We start from the raw sequence: 3,541 nt of genomic DNA, 5'->3' as shown, positions 1-3,541 counted from the left end.
CAAGCAGGCAACAGGGTCACAAGCAGGCAACAGGGTCATGAAAACGGAGCCACAAGCAGGCAACAGGGTCACGAAAACGGAGGCTCAAGCAGGCAACAGGGTCAAGAAAACGGAGGCACAAGCAGGTGACAGGGGCACGAAAACTGAGGCACAAGTAGGCAACAGGGTCACGAAAACGGAGGCACAAGCAGGCAACAGGGTCACGAAAACGGAGGCAAAAGCAGGCAACAGGGGCACGAAAACGGAGGCACAAGCAGGCGACAGGGGCACGAAAACGGAGGCACAAGCAGGCAGCAGGGGCACGAAAATGGAGGCACAAGCAGGCGACAGGGGCACGAAAACGGAGGCACAAGCAGGCGACAACAAGTTATTGTGGGCACAAACAGTGGACCAGTCCCACCCACTAGCCGGGCATCTTGATTGAACAGCAATTACTACCTGCGACCGGCACTGCAATGGGTGCAGTTCTGCCAGCTGGTATAGACGTTTTCACGAGTAGTTGACTGCTACAAAACGTAATGCAAGTGGGCTAGAAGAAAGGCTCTGCAGCGGAAATACAATAAAACGTAGGGGTTAGTGTTACGAAATGAAGGCAACCCTGGGAAATAACCCCCAGGTTCGGAGCCATGGTTTACTGCACTGTGCCAGGACGGAGCCCCCATACCTCGGTGTTTATAACTTCCACTGCGTAACCAAGCTAAGGCCCTGGTGTGTTCCCGCGCGGGCAACTCTTCAGACACCGACACTTACTTGTGGTAGTCAGACCAGCAGAGGCAGCTCCACAGACTGCCAGGGAGAGCACCAGGAGCGCACCCCAGCCCGAGAGCCGCGACCCTCCGCATCATGGTCCTCGGCGGGTCCTTCCTATCTGCTGCCGGCGTAGGTAACTAGAAATCCTGCTGAATGTGCCAAGTCTCCCTTCTGAGTGTCACTAAGGAAAAGCTCCAGCGTCTGTTGCAACCTGCGAATGAGTGGCCCCAGTGGGCGCCTCCTTCACAACCCCAGGCCGACTCCGCCTCCCTCTTCCGGCCCTCAGGTAGCCTCCGCCCGCCGCATGCTCCAAAGTTTCAACAGAAACCCAGCAGGTCTGTGGCCTAAGCCCCCCCCCTCTCTGACGGCAGGTGAGGCCCCAAGGCTCACATCATGCGCGAGGCAGGCATTAGCACTACTTCACGGCTGCAAAGGGCCGTTCACAGAGGATCAGGTAAAAATTGGAGGGTCATTAGCTTTTCCAATGACTCAAACTGCGTTTCGGGGTAGCCATTTTACGCCTGAGGCCAGGGATTTGAGCAGAGGTAAAAGCGGGTTGAAAATATGTCGAGCCCAGGCTTGCCTGACTCTGGTTTGGGCTATTTTTTTCTTCTGAAACAAAAACTAAAACAGCAAGCACATAAAAACAAGCATTTACAATGCAACGGAGGGGGGGCGGAAAGGCACGGAGAGCGGGAGGGGGGTGGGAACGGCCACACACTGACAGCGGGGGGGGGGGCGGGAACAGACACATGCGGACATAAAGCAACAAACAAAAAAACAAAGCACTCACCTGGACTTCTTCCGGCGGCCGTGGTCGGCATGGAAGAGGGGCGGGAGAGGGGGCGGGAAAGGCGACCACGCTCACTCGAGCAGGAAGGCGGGTGCCGTCAATGGCGGACCAGATTCGGGGGCGTTCCCTTGAATTGGCTTTCGGCTGACGTAGCGTGACGTAGCCAAAAGCCAAAAATTCTCGGGAACGCCCCCGAAACTGGTCCTGCATTGACGGACAAACGTGTCTTCCAATGGCTAGCCTCCATTTATGAAGCTAGCCAATGGAAGACGGGGGCGGATTCCAAGCCCCATACTATACTCATTAGGTTTTCGCCTGCGCGAAAAAGCTGCGCAGAGCGCAGCTTTCGCCACGCAAAACCTAAACAGCGTCCGGGCAGCACAGCTCATCGGGGTCAAGGGGGGGATCCGTCCATGATGCCGACCTGTAATCAAAGAGGGTGCCAGGCAGGCGACCCCAGGACATATACCCTACGCCCGCCCTTCCCCCGCCAGAGGTGACGTCACCGGGGACCCTTCAGGTCCCAGACACTAGACGGCTCCTGGGGTCTGTGCCATCATGTGGCACTAAGGGTGGCCGCCCTCTTAGGTGGCCCCCTTCGGTGGCCCGGTGCAGCCTGACAGAGGAGACATGCAGTAAAAGCAATTCACAAGCAATGATCAATGCAAAGAGCAGCAGTCAGGTACTGAAATAGACTGGCACCACCTGAAAAATCAAACCTGGGGACACCTTTCTGTAACTAATTCCTGATTCCAAGCCTATCATTTACGCCGAGTGCCCCTATCTGGGATGAAATATATATTCACCACCTTGTGTAGACAAGATATTAAGGTACATTTATTTTACTTTTCAAATATTGAGCACTAACCCATTATACAAATATGATACACTCAAACGCTCGTAAGTGGGCGCAAGGTGACACAACAGTGCAATGCATAACTCGGAAATAACTTAAACCTTCAACTAATGTAGGCCGTTTCTTGTCAGTACTGATGACTTTGCTACATGGTACTTCACCCACAAATCATTTCTCTACACTGCATTCATAACATCAATCATTAGAATTGACATGAGAAGGCGCTAAAATAATTTTAGAGAGCAGTTCAAAGTTATCAATTTGAACTTTGAGTCGCAGCATACATTTGAAGCACTGGCTGTAAAGTTTATAACTTTTTTTATTTTATCCTAGGAACAGACACAGTTCTTACTTTATTTATAATAGTGAGTTCCTTGCAGTTGTTTCTGACATTGCTCTAAAATGATTTATTAATTCAGATTCCAGGAGATTGCGATGTGTAGTAAGATAAAAGCTAAGAACATTTTTGTTGGTTGATCCATCCGAACATTGCCACCAAATCCAAAATAATGGGGCATTCATTCATAAGCCAAAGGACTTATGAAGGAAATGTGTTTTAGCTGGGGGAACCATTACCGAGGACACAAACTAGACAAACCTCAGTGCCACAGAGTAAAAGAATGCTGTGCATTTATGAGGCTGAGCGTCACTTTTTGTGACGCACCAGTGGCGTAAAAAATGCACCTTGTTGCGCCATATTTACAAAGTGACGCATCTAGGTAGATGCGTCACTTTGTAAACCCCTGCGCCACATTATACCTGCGCCAGGTATAATGTATACAAGGGGGGCTTATTGACGCAAGGAAGGGTCATAGAAGTGACGCAGTGAAATCTATGAGATTTCACTGCATCACTGTTGCGTCAAAATCTTGCGCCTGCCTCACAGCAGGCGTAAGACTGACGCAGGCCCTTACACATGGGGATTGCCCCATGTGAAAGGACGCATTGCTGGAGTTGCGTCACTTTTGTGGCACACTCCAGCAATGCGTCAATTTTGCACTTACAGATACGTCAGAAATACTGACGTATCTGTAACTCCTTGTGACATGATGCGTCATACATTAAATATGACGCATCAGGAATGTCGCAAGGAGTGCGCACTGAGAAGTGACGCATCGCTGCTTTCACGCAGCGATGCGTCA

The sequence above is a fragment of the Lissotriton vulgaris genome, unplaced genomic scaffold (genome assembly GCF_964263255.1).
Source record: "Lissotriton vulgaris unplaced genomic scaffold, aLisVul1.2 SCAFFOLD_464, whole genome shotgun sequence".
NCBI classification, from domain to species: domain Eukaryota; kingdom Metazoa; phylum Chordata; class Amphibia; order Caudata; family Salamandridae; genus Lissotriton; species Lissotriton vulgaris.
This window is presented reverse-complemented; position numbering follows the sequence as displayed.